Source organism: Manacus candei, unplaced genomic scaffold, assembly GCF_025592945.1.
Source record: "Manacus candei isolate 608988 ecotype Guabito, Panama unplaced genomic scaffold, ASM2559294v1 h1tg000018l, whole genome shotgun sequence".
NCBI lineage: Eukaryota > Metazoa > Chordata > Aves > Passeriformes > Pipridae > Manacus > Manacus candei.
In genome coordinates, this window is record NW_026138066.1 from 20,888,112 (window position 1) to 20,906,453 (window position 18,342).

The window sequence follows — 18,342 nt, forward strand, 5'->3', positions numbered from 1 at the left end:
GGAATGCTGGATGGAATACTCACCTGAGCTGCTGTTGGTAACTCACTGTCTCTGTGCTGTACTCCCTTGCTCAACGTGGACATGGTAAAGGAGAAACAACCTTCCTTCAAATGCTGCATTACCAGATTTAGTGTTCCAATGGCACTTCCACCCTCCAGCTGGTCTTTGAGTCGAGATCTCTACGGAGCAGGAGAGCATGTCCTTGAACAACATATTTCCCCAGGGCATCAGATAAAATCCCAGCTCCCCTGCCCTTAGAAAGCCCTCTCATAAGGTATCATCTCACAGGTCAGAAGCACTGGCAGCCGGTGGTGAATAAATCATACCCTATAATCTCTTTAATACAAGTCTTGCTCCTACCTCCCAATAAGTGAAAACATTGTGTTTCCTTTCATAAGAAATGCACGGAAGTGTGCCATTCATAAAAAGATTCAATTAAACATATGAAGCATATCCTGCTGTGACCCACATTTTCAGTAACAATGTGATCTTCTTTCTTTTGTGGCAGTGGGACTTGTTCAGGTAACTTTTGGTTTTGATTTTATTGTTCTATTTAAAACACACAATTCACCTCATTCAGAAAACCTGCTCAAATCTTTAGGACTACTTCTAAAAATGCGAAATAATTCTCCAGTGCAAAAGTAGTAAATAGAACAATTTATTTGAATAGAGGCAGTCAAATCACTTTTTTTTTTCTCCTTGAAGCAGCAAAAAACCCTCCCTTTTCTTCCTCTGTAATGGAAAATATAGAGGAATTTGGCTTTAGGCCAATTAGATCAAAAAGAATAATGGTGAAATTGTTCACGAGAGAAAGATCCTCCTCGCACAGGCTTTTATCTTCTAAATAATTATATTCATGTCTGAATGTAAAAAACTACAATGTTATTTTAAGAGCTGGTGTTTGCAGAAGTATTCTAAACATCTTTTGCTGTCTTTGATTTCAACAGCCTGAAACAGGACAGTGAGCAAATGAAGGAAGCTGATTCACCACAACAAGGGAGTCCAACATCATTACCTTGAAAGAATAATCCCCAAATATACTACCTCACCTTCATATTCATCTCTTGCACAGTTTGAAATCACAGAAGTAGTTATGTCACTGTCATGGAAAAACGTTATCCTAAGCAAATAGATTTCACTGAAAATAGTCAAAGCAATTACCGAACATTTATCTTTCTAATGCTTTTTCTGAAGAACAGGATCATTTAATTAGGAAATTAGATTGAATCCTGGCTCACTGAAGTCAATGGGAGTCTGCCACTCACTCCACTGGTGCCAGGGTTTAATCTTCAGATTTCCAAAGGACTGTCTATCTGCTGAAACTTGAACAAGTACTTCAGTATGCTGCTGCAGCACCTCATTAACCTCCACTTTCTTTATCAAGTTCTACAGAACTTTTTATGGGGGTAAAAAAAAGACAAAGGAATTTCTAGAAATAGGAAGTTGTTTCCTGTCTAATTCCCTACTGAATGCTATTGTCCTGCTTTCAACTGCACAGAGAAACTGGAAGCAATGTCTTTTTGGTAGGTTCTTACTGTCTCAAATCAACTAAAGGATTTATCCTGTTTCTGTGGAAGATGCCACAGTCTTAACTGACACACACCTACTACACTAGCACAACAGCAGAGCATGCACAGACAGAAAGTTAAGAGCTTCTAATAAATAAATAAAGATGCTGAAACACCTCTCCTGTGCAATTCAGACTATCAGAAGCAGCTCTAACTTACTCTGCTCTCCCATCACAGCTTTCCACATGGAAAAAAAAAAAGCCTAATGCCAGGTCACTGTTCTCATCTGCTCGTTACAAAATATCCTTCAGGTACTGCAGGTATATGTTTAAGAGCTCTCCCAGAGCTGCAGGCTGAAAATCACATTGTCAGCAGTGATGACACACTAGCACAACACAACTTTGTTTATGTAGAGGTGAAGTTCACTGCGCTGGAGATGGAGTTTTCCCGAAGGACAGTCAGAAAATTGCCACAGAAGCTAAAGGCAAGTCTTACCACATCCCAACCTGTATGCAGAGCACATTTCTTTAACCTTTCCTTTTTCTCTTTCTACAACAAGAATACAATTGTGGGTTGATTTGAAGCAGAACCCCCAGGAAATGGTACAAACAACAGCATGCACACTCATCCTCCAGGGCAAAAGCTGGGAGACTAAACAACATGTAACAGACATTTGCTGCATCCCTCCTCACAGCCTGCAGCACGCTCAGGGGTTGGCACCTGCAGAAGCCATGGGGGCACACAGCACCCTGCTCCTGTTCAGCCCACACTGAAGTTGTTGACTTAGAACCCACACTCATTGCCCAGAATGAGGATTTAATACTAAAATGCTCTGGTGTTAAGATAAGTGAGCGTTATTAAAAGAAGCCATACTGGTTTTGTACGTATGTCACACAGCAATTGCCACTCCATTCCACACAGCAACTGCCTCACATCACAAGTACATCCCAAAAGAAAGGATCAAGGATGAAGCCACTCCGTTTTTCCAAACCTCTTTGGCAAGTTCCTTCAGTGAGCACCAAAGACTTCTACTCTTGCACTGCAAATGTAGCACCAAAAACCTGTGCTTGGGGGAACAAAGCGTAAATACCTGTGGGCATATGATTACCTGACATGTGTACAACAAATGAAACAAAGCATAGCTATTATGAAATATCTGTTAGCATAAGTCCAGGTACTACTGGTGTTGGAAAGTGTAATAAAACCAGATCAATTTCTAGCAGAACTAAAACAACATCTTTGAAATTATGTCACAGTATTATTAAAAATGCATTAAATATTAAAAAAAATCCAGCAACCCTCATTGAAGTGACATTTCAGTGTACATAGCCTAAAACTCAACAATAACAAAAGGTGAATGGCAATTCAGTCACAAACCATTCCTATAATGCCATATTGTTGACACTGGGTGTTGTGAGCAAATCTCAGCACTATCTTATCAATTTTTGTTCACTGTTGCTGTGAATTAAATGAAAAGATTAGTACAAAAGGCTATGGTAAAGACCTATTACACATCTCAGTTGAACCAAGACACATGGGAAATGCTTGCTGGAGTTTATTTTCAAAAAATGAGCATCTATAAAATTAACGAGTGAGGTCTTGGGGAAAAAATATAGTTTATTGCCCTCGGAGGTCTGGAAGAATCTACTGGAGGAAGACTTCATTCCCCAGCATAGCCCATGGCTAAAAGTCTCCAAAAACCTGACACCAAAGAAATCATCTGCCGTTTGTGGGAGCTTCATGCAGCACTTTGCACGCTGAGCAGGTTAAAGGCTGCTCCCAGCAGAAAAACATGTCCTGCCACATGGACACCCCTGGAGCATGGTGGGGGTCCTGGAACAGAGAGTCAGTTTGCTGGAGAATGGAAAACCAACCCAAGAGATTGTTGAGCCTGCTCCAGCATTTACAGCACCATAGTTAAACTCTGTGAAATTTGCTATCATGAATTTCATTTTCCAGAACCAGTTTAAGTTTCCACAAAATGGGAGAAATAACTTAGTTTTTTTTTTTGCTTCTCTGCTTAGCTAACATTCAAATTAAACTATGTGAACACAAAAAAATCAGTCTTTAGGGCCTTTTATACCATTTTCACTGTCTTTTTGAAACACAGGTACTCACCATCAGCCAGTTACTACTATATATGTATGTATAATTGCAACTATGCTCTTTGCTAGTCAGTATTTTAAGGTTATCTACACCATTAATCCTGCTTCATGTTTTATTAAACTACCATTCTCTTCCACCAAAAACTGTTATGTTGATCTCCTAAACCCCTTCTGGCTCCAGCTGTAATTCTCTTCCACAATGGATTTAGTCTGTTGCTCATCATAACAGCACCAAGTACACTTGCTTTAATAAAAATAGGAATGAATTAGTCTTTAGTTAGCAATTGCTCTGAAGGGCAAGGTAATGAATAGCTAAACAGACATGAGTATATAACCATTCATGTAAAATGAATAGTGTGGGCTAGCTGCTTGAAATCCTTCTTAAACCTTTACTTGTTTTATCCCAGTATCAACAGAACAAGGCAGAGTAGGCAACTAAGCTTTTGTAAGAATGATTTCTACCACAGGCATAACACAGCCCCTTAAGATTTCAAGATAAAGCAGCAATTCAAACTACAGAAAAAACAGGTCACTTTATTTGACTTCTCTGGCTTAGGGTTTGGCCTTCTCTTCAGGTGAAGGACATCACTACTGCAGCCTGAGACATTGCAGTCTTTGGTCCTGCTCTCAGTAATGTCAGTGCAGCACTTTGCAGACAGCAATAAATACACACTGGTGACAGATGAGGCAGGGGGAATAAAGAGCTGCTACCCAACCTGCCAGATACCTTGCTTTTAAGCTCAGATACTACCTTTGGCTCAGGAACTATAACACTGCCTTGTTCTTTTTTCCCCATCTTCTATTGCCACTACTGTTGCTGTCAGAGACAACAGGCAGGACTGGATGGATCTGGCCCAGTTATGTCATTCTTACTCAACATGAAGTTTCATTGGCAAACTCAAAATGCAGAAGAAACCCTACTTTTTCTATATAATTGTTAGCATGAGTCAACAGCAGCTCTCATCAGGTATCTAAGGGTCTGACATCTTTATTCACTAGCTCTGTCTCTAGGGTCTGTAGTGCTAAAACAAGAGTGATCATTTTGCCAATTAAGGTTTTTTACTATTGTATTGGGATTTTTAGTGAGTCATACAGCACTGACACCAAAGTAGAGTCTCAGCTTAAACTCTGCATCATGAATTCTGGTTAATTAAGATGTAAGGTTATTGCCACACTATTCCTAGTCAAAATCAAACGTGCAACAGTAGATAATCCCCCATTGGAAAGGCTAAGTATTAGCCTTAGTGATCAAAAAAGCACAGCATCATTTAAAAACTCTGCATTAGACAGAGGGCAGCAAACCGAACCAGAAATAATACCCCTCAAACATCCAAAGCACTTATCCCCAGAGAGAAGAGCTAGGAGCTTATTTACATTTGTATTTGAAATGCCACAGCAGCAGGTGATGCAAGTCTCCAAAAATGTGTTTGTTTGGATTAGAAATAGGAACCTAGGCTTAGAGTAAGAAATAAACAAACAAATAAAATAGGGAGAGGAGTCATCAATGCCTGTGACTGAAGGAAGACAGCAATAGTTGAATTACTCCATGAAAACCATACCATGAAGCTGTTAGGTCTCCAAGTCAGAACAGACAGGGTGGAAAGACACTGCTGAGAGCTTGCCAGCACAGAGTAGCCTGATATTGAGGTATAAGCCTGTCTCCCCAGCTTTGTGTCAGAATCCAAAAGCAGCAATCCACTGAACTCTGTGGACTTTAGGCCCTCCATCTGTAATAGCAAGAATATGCCTGCAGTGCCTCTAGAAAGAAAATTTAGTGTTTAGCTGACTACCCAGTTGTTGAGCTACAACAAGGATTACAATTTTATAAGATTCATTTTTCTCCAAGTATTTCAGCTCTTTCAGCTGAAACTTGACTTATTTACCTCTTGTATGTTATTAAGCCTTCTCAACATTGTGGGGGAAAATGGGAATTGAGTGCCCAGTCATCACAGTAATACTGACAACAACCACCACTCCATGCACACCAGCACATCACAGACCTAAGAACATCCAGGTCTAAAAAGACCACAACCTGAAAAGTGTTTCCTGCAAAATTGACACAAAATCTGTTATTGAATGATGCTGAATTTTGAAAAGAAATGTTGCATGGCAGGCATAGAGGAATACAGATTGCTTATACATGTTTCAGGAACAAACCAAGAAATGCCATGCCTTATTTTTATGAGATTATTACAAAAACTGAGGTAATCCTCCTTAGCCATATGCTATTTTGCTGTATTGGAGATTTGTTCATTCCGTGAATAACATGTCTTGTTCTATCTGTTCCAGCTTAGAACCTTGTTCTATTAGTCTTGAAGAACCATCTCAAACCTTTTCTATAAATGTATTTTTCTTATGAAGCTGAATAACACAGAAAAAAAATTCAAGATCTGACTTGTCTTGCCCTATTTGAAGTCACTCTGTACTTCAGATCTCTCAAAGTGTATGTCATAGGCCTTTGAGAACATAGCCTGAGTCTTTTGTGCAGAACTGTCAGTTCAGTACATTCCAAAGAATTTTGTAACACTGAAATATTTGAGTTGAAAGAGCTCTGTAAAGATAGAGGCGACATTTTAGTTTTAGATCTACCTAAATTAGACAGACCTATCATTGTCCAATGCAATCTTTAAACAATTTAGGCATCTGAATTAAAAACAACTGCTGTATAAATCCATATTTAAATACAAACTACACATTTGGTAGGAATGTTGAATAACTTTTGGCAATGCAAACTCAATAGAAGAATATCTAAAATACAGATTATAAACACAGACTTCCTTTCTTTTTCTTGATTTCAGTTGCCATTTCATTTTCTGATCAGCCAGGCTTGTCAGATACTCTCTTTTTATTCCACATCATGCCCATACATTTATTTCAGACAGACATTTTTTTCTCTTTTGTGCTCAGTCAATAAAAAATAAACACATTTTATCAAAAATGGAAAACCTTTAATCAAACATGAGAGGCCAACAAAATCCTCCTCTTAGTCTGTCTCTTTGATCCTCAGCAATTTCATCTTCCAGAGCTCTTTTTTTATTCATCTAGCACAAAGCACAGTGTTCCTCATCTGTGTACACATGTGAATCAACACATACATTTGTGAAAATTAAAAGCAGTCTTACCAGCAGAACTGAGCAGGAAAAAAGTGTTTCAGAAACTCACGGATTCTTTTGCAAATAATTGTGGTCTCTGAATGAAAGCTTCTTTTTTCACCCATATCTTGGTGTTAGTGGTTTCCATGACAACTTTTTCTCAGTTTTCCACTATTTCCAGTGGGTCTGTGAATTAAAGTTTACATATGTTATTATTCAAAGATTTTCTTTAGTTTTTGATGAACCCTCTAAAGCCTTCTTAACAAAAGCTGTTATGACAATAACATTGGAGAAGTGTTCAAGAGTTGATTTTGACAAAAAGTCACACACTTTTTGACCAAAAAAAAAAAAAGAGAGAAGAGAAAGAACAGTGACAACTTATGTAAACATACATTTGTTATTTTGCAGCCTCAGCAGCCTAACCAGAACATATCATGGTATCATTCAAGCATATTAAGGGGAGAAATACTTTGAAGACAATCATCCAGGAGAGAGATGTCTCTGACAGTAATTCGAGCCACAGCAATCAAAACTAAAACTACTGCAGTTTCTCTGGTTTGTAGTCAAAAAGCTCATGAATACTTTAAGTTTCACAAAGTATTCCCCTCGAGCCACAAAATCAGCTTTCATTCTCCCAAGTTCATAATGGGTTGGCTCACAAAAGTACCTCAGCTTTCAAATCAGTGAAGAAAAAAGTACATTCAGAAAAGACCTTCTGAACAAAATAATGGAGATTTCAACATGGGCAAACAATTATGCAACTTCATTCATTATATGACAAGACATTTTTTTTCCATTTCATGCAGAAGGTGGTTGGAAGAGATTTGTTGCCATAAAGCATCTTAAGCTTCCAAAGGTGATGACTGAGGAAAAAGTTCTGCCATGGTAGAAAAGGTGAGATATTCAAGGAGGAACAGGGCAACCCAACCACTGGAATTCTCAGGAGAGGCCCAACTTCACTTCTGTTCAGATGCAGCTCTTGTCATTACAAATGTCATTCTACAGTGGGATATCCCACAAATATAAGACGTGAGGTTGGGGTTTGGGGGATAGGGTGGGTTTGGTTTTTGGTAGCTAGTTTGAGCAGATTTTTTGTGGGGGTTTTTTTGAAGTGGAACATTTGATGTGCAATTCAGATTGGCTTGAATAAAAACATGACCCTGTAAAGCATTTAAAATTGGCAGGCAGGCTGGGGTGAGCATTCAGGCAGCACAGCTGGGTGCCTGAAAAGGGAGAATCCAATCAGCAGTGATTGCACATGGATAAATCCTGTGAAGATGAGGGAAAAAAAATACTGGCAATTTTCTACCCTGCTTAGAATAGGGAAATAAAAATCTTGCACTGACCTCAAGGGGAACAGTAACATTTAGAGATCCAAACTTGAAAGGGCAAAATATTTTCGCTTATGTTTGGTGCTCAACTTCTCTCAGGAACCAATTGGACGTATGAACTGGAGAAAGGAATGAAAGCACAATTGGGAAAGCCTCAGATAGTGCCCAACTGTGCACATCTGTGACTATGCACACAGCTATGCAGTGTCTCATTTAGCCAAACCTCTTTTTGAAACTGAACATGAAGATAAACCAATACAAAGCCAGACCAAAGTGGAGAGTTTCAAGTTTTCTAAAATCTGAAATAACAAGAGTTTCAAACCTGAAATGGCAGCAGGCATTGCCCTGGGGCAATGCTATTTGCTTGGTGTGCATTAGATACACCAGAGGTACACAGACAAAGAGCTCTGGTCACACAAGAATGGCAGGACAACAGTTCCTCCAGCCAGAACCATCCAAACAGGTCTTAGGGGCATTCAAAGTGTTTTAACACTACTCAGTTCTTTAATTCCTGTGCATTGGGAAATGAAGAAGATTACAGCATTGTCCAACTAATTCAGCGTCTTAATGCATCAGAGCTACGTCAGTTCTTAGGGTGAATGTCTGAGGAGGGATTTTTATTACCTGGCTGGAGTTGCACTTAGGCTGTTTCCAGGAAAAGTCCTTAAATTTGAGTGCAGTACCACAAGGATGCTGTTCAGTGCTTGCAGTTTTCCCCTTCAGTCCAAAGATAGAACACAACTCTAGGGGCTCTGAGGGTCCTTCCTTTTACCTTTGCCATAGATGCTTTTCGACCTTTATCAGAGAGGCCACTGATTATGTTCTGCCTCTTCTGTTGTTTTGATTGTCCTTGAATCCAAGCCAAGCTCCTCTTCCAATCCTCAGGACACCTCTGTCTATTATTTACATTTGGGAGCCTAAGCAGAGACCAAACCCCGTGTTTTCAGTGCCTAACAAGTCAGTCAGACTATTTGACTTTGTAAGTCAAGGTAGTTACCCTGGTAAGCAGAAAGCACTCAATGGTCTATCCCTGAGCACTACAAGGGGGAAGGGAATTGAACTGAACTCACTCACTGACCATCATTTCTCCTCTGGACAATATCTTGTTCCAGCTGCAGATAATGGACAGATGGTCAGAGATTGCATGATTTGATTCTCTTCTCCTCTTAGGTGAGTCTGTTCACAGGTGAGCATTGCAATGAGGTTGTGTGGCTTTCTCTGGATGCCACCAAATTCTGTTCCTTCTCCTTTGGGGAAATTCACTGTCCAGTCAACAGCAACAAAGGAAGACCCTCATCCTCTGAAGAGCTTCCTCTCAGTAAGATCCTGGCCATGAGTATTTAAAATCTTCCTGAAGCAAAGAAAAGGTTGCTGTTATAAGCCATTGCTAATTTTGGTATCATTATACTGATTTTAAATGCCATGCAGTGAACTAACTGGGTATTGAGTTCCCTCTGCACTGTACATACACATCATGGGAATCCTGTTCCTTTCTGTAACAGCAAAAGGGATTTCTTTAAAGAGTCTGTTTCAGCTCATTATCCAACATGGCATATATATTATACAGAAATTATATAGTTATATGTTATTTTTACATATATTTATATGTATTATTCTAAATTATATATATCATATATTGTATTTTATGAAGTATTCAAAGAGGCAAGGTGTCTTGATCTGGACAAGCATATGATTAAAGACAGTTGCAGTGGCAAGCTGTAATTCTATTAGCATAACACTAGGAAAGGATGCTATTCAGCTGACTTCTCACATATATAGCAGTTCTCTTTTCTCATTATTCTTCTATTCCCACCTATAGATGAGCCTACAGTAGGAGACGGACTTCCATTTTTAAGCATTTTGGGGGGTTTCTACATGTATAGAAAATCTATGTCAAGATGTCATCTCTTGGCTATCTCTTGGCTTTTCTATTTGTTCATACTGACAAAACTATAAATCAACACTCCCATAAGCATCTCTCTTTTTTATAAGAAGCCAAATATGAGATTTAAAAAAGAAAAAGGCATGAAGCCTTTCCCAGTCTGTCTCTAATGAAACAAGAGACTGACCTTCCAAGGCAAAGACTCGGCTTCCAGCATCTCGAAACACCAAAGCTGCAGCACCGTTAAAAGGACAGGAAGCTCTAAAACTTTAAGCACATTATTTTCATACAGACAGTTAACCTGAACACAGCAATGCTGCAGATGAACTTCCCTGGGTAGTTGTAAATCAGAACAAGAGATAACACTGCACCCCGGGGAAAGCAGTTTGGAGTTCATGCTGAGCAGCTTTTGAAGAACTCTGACAAAAACAGGCAAGGAAGAAATGTGCAGCAATATCTGAAAAGAAAATATTCTATCCAGCCACTACAACAGTGCACTCATAAAATGGAGGCAAATGCATTTTATGACAACTCTTGTATTTATGCTCAATCATATTGTTCAAAGTTATTTGCCAAAGTTATTTTCTAGGCCTTCACGGCTTACCAAAAATCAAACCAAAAATACTGTCAGTTGCATTGGGTTTTGTTGGACTCTGCAACGTTGTGTCTCTAATGTGGGAAGCTGAACTTTCACATAATAGTACAATTCCCAGTTGTTGCTCTCCTTCTAACAGCAGAAAGATACCTCTACTCCCTTTTAAAGTCAGCCCAAATGAGGGTGTCCAACAGAGGTTATTCCAGCATTCTCCCAGGTGATTTTCATCTTTCTTTTGCAGAAAATTTTATTACTAACACCTGGTGCAAAACCACCTGCCTTAACAGAAAATCGAACATCCTTCACCTCTATTCCAGTCAAGACTTTTGCTGTGCACTATTTACCTTGTCCCTATGATGCCCATTTCACCTTCCCTACCACCAGCACAAATTTCTCCCTGTGGTTCCTCACCCCCCTCAATGTTAGCATTCAGTCATTTCCATTGCTTCACACCAGCTACAGCCACACCACAGAGGACTTTGAGGGTCAGTCAACTCCTCCCTGCCCATTCCACAGCACTTATGTGATCTGGTTTAGGAAAGTTATGGAAAAGTTTATTACTCCACCTTATCCGTGGGGAGGAAAAAAAAAATTTCTCTTTTCGCAAAAATACCGGAGCACAAAAATGTGAGATTGATGATATTGGTTTCTGCCATTTCCTCATTAGCCAGCTCAGAAGAGCAAACAGTCCCAGTTTGTCCAATGACAGCAAGTGCCGTCACTGTTCTTTCATATCACCATGGCAGTGAAACAAATGTTATATATTTGGAAGTCTTTGATGAAAAAAAGGCAGCATTAGGTGAAATGTTAAGGCACAAGTTCACATTTCAAACACCAGTGATGGGACACTCCTACGTTGGATTTTACTACAAAAACAACTTCAATTAAATATTCCAAGAGGTATTTATACTCCTTGTGTGTGCAGAGTAGTAGCTCAGTCCCACATATAACAGAGAAATTATCTGGGGGAGAAGAGGTACTTGTCAAAAGACAAGGAAGAAGGGAAATTCTTCCCCAAGACACCTCTCAGCCCTGACATCTTGTCATGTGACATGGACTAAATCACAGTTTTGGTTTTAAGCAGTTTTGAGTGCACCATTATTCTGAAACAAAAAGCTTTAAGCAGGTCAGTCAAATATTTTCCACAAAAACGCTGAAATTTAAGCTTTCTAGTAAATGCTGGGGAGGGGGAGGAGGAGAAAGAAGAGTAGACTTTCTACAGAAAAATATCTACTGCATCTCAAATCTGAATTCTTTATTGATACCATGTTCTAGTTTGAGAACTTACTGTTTTACACAATGTCTGAACTGGGCTCCTCAAACAGATTATATCTTATTATCCAAAAATTTTGCAATTTTTATTATGAAATCTATCCAGACAGACTGGAAACATAAGACAGCTGAACTACAATTTCCAACAGTTTCTTCCTGCAGTGTTTTCAAGTCAAATTGTTAAGTACACAGGCAAAACTGTTCAATCTGTTCAGAAAAGTCAGTTTTTCACTAGATTTTCTGCAAAAGACAAAGACTTTCTATTTAAAAAAAATATAAAAATTACTTTTTCCCACAGATGTTTAGCTGAAACCCATGCATTATTGGCAGTAAAATAGATTAGGATTTTTTAAAGGTAGAAGGAAAGTTCTGCAGGTAGTCTACCCCAGTTCCACTTCAGCCTAGACTAATAATGTGCTTTTAATTAATTTAATCTTCCCTTTGCCTGAGTTTAAGGGCCCAGGCTATTCACATATTCAAAGCTGCTTATCAGCATGAACAGTCACATTTTCAAGTATTTGGTATTATGCTGCTGAGATCACTGTAAGGATGGTCAGAAGGATAGTAAGAGACCTTACACATAAAATGTAAATTTACAAGAGCTTTTATGGGGCTTGGTTTGGGGGTTTTTGTTGTGTGAAGGGGGCTTTTTTTTTGTGTGAAGGGGTTTGTGGGATTTTTTAGCTCATCCACATACAGTAAGTTTTTAAGGTATTTCAGAGGCAATATTTTTAGTATTGGCTAGCAGATTCCACAGAGGTCTTTGAGCCTTAAAATTAATTTTACAATGTAATGCATTAGAAACATTTGTTCTCTACTTTTCCCAAAAATCACATTTGATAACAATGGAGCAAATACTTTCATGTCTCAAAATATCAACTAAGCCCTAATACTCGAGTACACAAATCTTGCGTACATTAAAGACAACTAACTTTAAACTAAAAATAAATTTGGTTGTGGCATGTTACCTTCTTGCAGAACTATGTTTAAAGTTCATATAGAGAAAATATTTTCCCTACCTTGGCTTGCTTTGACTTCACAAGCTTCCTGTAGACATACATCGAAGCTTGCATAATTAACATATGGAAGGTCTCACAACATATTACCACATATTCTAAATATAATCAGTAATTGCATATGATGTCATCTGACACTAATTCAGTCCCCTGCACAGTAAGCCTACATTTTGAGCTCCCATCACACTGGCCATGTGTGTTCCAATCTGCCCATGTCTCCTGCCTCCTCCTTCAAAGGCACACAGGTGCCTCAGTGTCACCTTCCATGCTGCCCCTTCTGCACAGGGCACACAGGCCAAGTCCACCTGCCAAGCAACCTCATCCCTCAACGTTTGCTTTCCATGCTGCCTGTAGGAATGAGGACAATTAAAACACCACATCAAATCCACCGGAGAAATGTACACCTCCCTGAGCTGACAATAGGATCTTTCTTCTCCCACCCCTGTTACCTTCCTGTCTGTAACACACAATTCTGTTTTCTGATATTATTTTACATCAGAGAGTAGGTTCATTTGGGCCAGGACCCGCAGACTGAATACTTGGCTTGTTTCTGACCACATGCACAGATTACCTTGCACGAAATCAACTTAATGACTATGCCACCATTCTTAGTTATTTCCTTTGCTACTAATTCTGCTGATATTAATAGCAGTTGGTGAGTACTTGACACTTTTTTAAAAAGCTATCGTCCTTATTAAGCAAATAAACATTGAGTGAGGAACCTACCTTTGGAGACTCATTATTCTAAACCTTGGCCTTACTCTGGCTGCTTTTTGTTTTCAAGCTAAATGAATTGCAAGTATTATCCCACTGTTAATATCTACAGCACTGAATGCCAACATCAACAGATTCCATTGACAAGCTGTGTTTGGGTTTTCCCCCTCCCTCTGTAAAACACGCCACTGCTTTAAAAATGTCCTCAAGTAATTGGAGATGCTCATTCAAAATAGAAGCTCTATGAACTTCCCTCCACGTTGCAGACAATTAGTTCTGGGCATCTCAGCCATTATGCCTTCAGGCATTTTCTGCAGATGCCATGTAAAATTCCAGAAAAAATGCTTTTCAATGAAAAAAATCACAGCATACAGTCATGCCAGCAGCAGTAACAAGATTGCTGACAGCAGCACAACAAAGCACCCCTGTTTTTTTTTTTCAGCAGAGTTTTTCCTCTGATTACATTTCTCTTTCCACAAATAAGTGCTGTAGAGAACACAGCCTTGATAAACAAAGCCCACACACCTTGTTTAACAACAGGTGGAAGAAATGTTACCCCATCTCTATAGTTTTTCCCTCTCATTGTCAACAAACACTGTCATGCTGTAAACCAACAGTAGTTTTATCACAGCAGATGGATTTCCCACCATCTTTTATTTTCCTACCTCTTCCCATTGCAGCAGGTAGTCATAAATAGAGAGCAAGAGCAGCTTTTTGCTACTCAATCATGGTAGATTATTAAGTTTTAAAGCTTTTTGGCACAACCAGATAAGGCTGAGTTTGACAAATTCCATGTTACCCAGTTCAAGGCAGCCCTCTTAGGATAGTGGCCATACAAACTCCATAATTTTATGACATCACAATAACGCCTGACATATGTGATCACCAATTAAGATCAGCAGCTTTAAGCCTGAATGATTAAGCACAATCATCTGTAACCAGACATCAACACAATCAATGGAAAACTTTGGAAAATCCACCACTCTTTATTCACCTAAAAATGGATCTAGGTGCCACTCAAAGAAATTAAGTCGCTGTCGTGGTGTAGCAGATTCTGTCTGAGGCTGAAACAGGGATGCTGGCCAGATTTTGTGCTTGTGACACAAACACAAAGTCATTTCTGCTCCCTACAGTGAGTTAATTAGGTCTATTTGTGCTCAGACAAAAGCTCTTTAGCCTTTTACTAACAGCTCTTAAAACTCCTTTGTTTTGCTGTTCACAACTTCTATTCAGCATGAGTGGATGGAAAATATATGGATTTAGATTTTAAAGTGTGGTCAGGAAACCAATCTATATTTTGTTCTTCTAGTCCATTCTGGATTAAGTTGGAAGCAACTTAATCTACTTGTCACCTCTAAATCCTAATCTGGAATCTCCTGCAGTGGCCAAGAATCCTTGAAAGAGGCCCCCTATCAAGGTGATGTTTTTTGTTAGACAGTGAGTTCTTATTATGAATGATATGGACATCATTATGATGCATTTCCAGTCTGATTTTAAAAAATCATTATTTCAAATTATTAAAATCTTTAAACATGTAACGTGTTGAGGAACAGCATTTGGCAACTGTGTCTAAGCTAGGTGTTAACATCAATGCATCATACTACTATGAATGTAAATAAGTGTAAATATTATTTCACTAAGCATGAAAAGTGGGATTTGTAGAACACGCATATATGGACAAGTTACACTGTAAACTAAAACTGGCTTCAGTCATCAACAAGGTTGTCAAGAAAACTTCCCAGTCTGACCATTCAGGAGCCACTCTGGCAGTCTGTGCAGTAACAGACTAAAGTCAACTACAGATAACATACCATAACTGCTTAGCAATACCTGAGAGATTATTGTTCCCCAGGAACAATTAATGGAAAATGTGAAAAACTCCTCTACCAGGCCATGTGGGGAACCTAATTCCTCAAAAACAAATCCAGCAAACAAAAAACCCCTCTGATCCTTAAAAAAACCCCTACCCCACAGATGTAAATTTACAAAAAAAATTCAGAGAAGTCTAAACTGGAAAAAAAACATTAATCCAACCTTGAAATAGAACTGCAGATCAGGCAGAAGATACTACACTAAAGACAAAGCAAAAGCAGAACCATAAAGACATAGGGAATCCTTTATTACTAAGAAATTTTACCAAGTCTAAGCATTGCCAATCTCTAAAACTGCTGAAATCATTAAAAAACAAAACAAAACAAAAACCAACAACAATAACAAAAAAAAGAAGCAGCAGAAAGAAAATTAGACCACTCTTAAAGAGAGTATTCAAATCAGTTATCTCTAATAAATAACTTCTCATGTTATGGGAAGGCATACTGGAGAGCTAGTCGAGTATTCTTATGGAAGACTGTCAAAACTATTCTAGTAGTAATGTTTATGACATGCAGTTACTCATGAAGTCAAGGATACACACAATATAATCACAAACCACAGCACACTGTCTATGGAACAAAATGTCAGATGGAGAGATTGGTAATATGCAGGACTGACTTTAAAGACTTGTCTTGGCAACGATGAGTTGCCAATACGACTGGCAAGAGGGAAACACAGAGGGAAGGCCACTATTGTTCTAGTTTATTAGAAACTTTAAGCACTGATGCTTGAGATGTCTCAGAAGAGGCTTACGAGAATAGCAAGAGGAAAGGAAAAAGGCCCAGTTTATTGCAGCTGAAGGATTTTTCCATAAAAGGCAGAAAGAGGTATAAGAGGATGGGGATGGTGTTACCACCAACGAGATGAAAAGGAGCTGACAAACTTTTGAGCCAAAGTGGCAAAAATTTAGGTAGAACCTGAGGAATTGTTGTTTAAACTTGATATTAAGCTTGAAAGGAAATCCTGTGTCTTGTTGAGGGACATGGAGCTTGGCACAGTCAAACTGGGATCGATTTCCACAATTATTGAATCCACAAAGGACTTCTGAACAGTTCTGTTTCAGTACTCCCCTGCCTCAGCTTACCCCTAGAGCTGTCCAGGCATAGAGTGCTCACTGGAAATCTTGGCAGAGTGTTTTTATGGCAGCCACAGAAGAGAAATGAAAACAGACTCAGAAGTTCTCATCTTTTTGTTGTTGTCCCTTTCTCTTTTTTTCCCCCTTCTTTTTTTCTTAATTTTTGTTACTTTGGATTCAGGCTCAGTGAAAAGAGCAACAGGCAAAAACCAAGTTTCAAGGACACAGCCTGAAACATGGAGAAAATACAACACAGCTTCCAAAGAAACTGTATCAACAACCCTTTCATTTCATATATTTGGATGAATTTCACTGAGAGCTGGAGCAGAAAGGCATTCTTCAAAAGCCTTAACCCAATTCTCTCCAAATTTGGTCAAAAAGGTTCTTTAATTGAATCATATTCAAAGGAGGAAAAAAAAAATTAAAGAAAAAAAATTTAAAAAGGAAATAGGAAAAAACCCCTCAGAAACTCAGTTACCAGCACATATTTCTAAGTCAGATATCTAGGCTGCATGCTTAGATTTTCTTTGTTGTAGCACAGTGGCATTTACACTAACAAAGCCAGAATCAATAGTGGTGGTTGTTGGTTTCTTTTATTCTCCTCTTCCTCCACCCCCTAGAAAAAGGGGTTGGTCAAGGCCACACCGGCCAAAATCCGGAATACATCACAAAATTCTCCAAAGGTGAGAAGAAAGGGACTGAGTGGCACTGGACGAAACAAAGCAACCACTGGAAAACAAAACCAACAAAACCAAACAAGGACTGTGCAAACAGCTCCACCTCCAGGGCCACGAGCTGAGGCATGGACAGGTCATGGAAGGTCGTGCTTCTCCCAGGGGGGAGCCGTGGATGGCGCAGACCTCAGGCAGTTCAGCACAGCAGGACCGTGTCGCCAAGGGACGGGGATTCAGCGTGTCGCTATGCTGTCTTATCTAGCAAGTTTTATTTCTGGCTGGCAGAGCTGGCCTTTGGGGTCTCCAAAGACGCAAGTCCCAGGCTTCTTTGATTTGCAAAACCGTAAACGCTCGCTCTAATCTCGGCTTGTTTAAAAAATAAGCATATTTCTATCCCCAGTCTATCCTCTATCTTTCAAAATAATCTTGACAACACAGACTGCCTGATAGAGTTGAAAGTGTCATAAATGTTTTTTTACAATCGAGTTATTTTCACAGTCAGGACAAACAACTCCTCGGCGCTGACCTCAGAGATCCCTCTCAAGTTTTTTAAAGGGTCTGTGTTCATTTCAGCTGTGAAGAACAGCGCTGCCCCGGCTGCCAGGGCCAACTGCAATTGCTCACAGCTGTAACAACTCCAGTGTGCAAGCAGTGTGAAGGCAAACCACTAATTCCAGGCCAGGTCTGCGGACTGAAAGCAGGGCACAGAGGGGACCTTGCAGGAGTCTCATTCCTCTGAAGAAAGTACTAATAACTTAACGAGGCCCAGCAGGAGCCAAAGAAAAGAAAGCACTGAGCACAATTCCTCCTGCTGCTGCTTCTTCCCAAATTATGGACAAACCCCTCAGAATCTCTGCAGACAGCAGAGAGTTGTCCTGTCCGGGGCCTGTGACCAGAGTATCCCCAAGGATAGCCTGGTTAGCTATGCTGGAACTCAGAAAAAACTTCTGTTTAAAATTGTGGAGGCTAGTAGAAAGAAAAGAAAAATAATGTCTAAGAACATCTCCTTTATCTCATCAGCTTTTCTCAATCAGCATTCAAACACTGGCATTGCTGCTTCTCAGTGCCCCAGTCCTTCAGAGACAGGAATACTATGGGAAGCAATGAGTGACAGGATTATTTCTAAGACTGATAATGAAAAAAACCCTGAGATCAAATGCCCTAATGAACTGAAGAGTGAAGCATACACAGAGGAGCCCATAAAGA